Source organism: Triturus cristatus, chromosome 1_1 (assembly GCF_964204655.1).
Source record: "Triturus cristatus chromosome 1_1, aTriCri1.1, whole genome shotgun sequence".
Taxonomy (NCBI): Eukaryota; Metazoa; Chordata; class Amphibia; order Caudata; family Salamandridae; genus Triturus; species Triturus cristatus.
In genome coordinates this window covers 191,387,629-191,388,521 of record NC_140579.1, presented here as the reverse complement: position 1 = coordinate 191,388,521, position 893 = coordinate 191,387,629, and positions in this window count along the sequence as shown.

The window sequence follows — 893 nt, the reverse complement described above, 5'->3', positions numbered from 1 at the left end:
GTGGGGAGAGCCACTGAGGCAGCCACATAGTTGTTCAGTCCTAGGTTGAGTATTTTTAGAGTAACCACGTCACACAGTTTCCACTTTTGGGCTTCTGTGGCAAGATAATGCATTCTGGGTATTGTAGTCTTGGTTTGCTTGCACTGAACTAGCTAGATAAACACAATTAAAAGCAATGTTTTTAGGTAATTCGTTTTGGACTGGAAACGTCCGTTATATCAAGGAATTAGTCTATTTTTTATTTTTTTTAAATCGGGCCCATATCCGCAAATTCAAAAATGTAATGTCCGAATGTATAGAATGCTGATGGGGTTATGTGATGAGGTATTGGGGAGAAGGAGGAGGATGGTTGCGGACGTAGCGGAGATTACTGGTGGTACCTGGCTGTTCTTTCAATAAAGAAGCCTGCATTATATCTAAGGCTCACTGTTTTCCGTTTTTACTGATTTGTACAGATAAATACAGACAGAAAACATTTATTTTTTTGTCATTATTTATTTTTAAATGTGGATAACGGAAATTGGGTTGCTTTTTGAGTAATTCTAAATAATGTCTGCCATGACTGCCAGGCCAATAACTGTGTGGATTGATAGGTAAGGGGGTTAAAAAAGAAAAGAATTTTAGAAAAGAGAATTTAATAGCAGTAGATATGCACAAGGTTGATACTGAAATGTGCATATTTTTATATAAGTGCACTGATTTATCCCCTGGGGATGTTCACAGCATTGAAATCTGGCAGGTATTCATGCATGGGTGCATATTTAACGGTTAAATACATATGGAAATATACTAATTTCAGCTTAATTTCTCCACAAAACCAAAATAAATATGGATAAATACAGATAAAATTAGCATAAAGTAAATATGGATAAATACTGTCAGAAATGTCAACA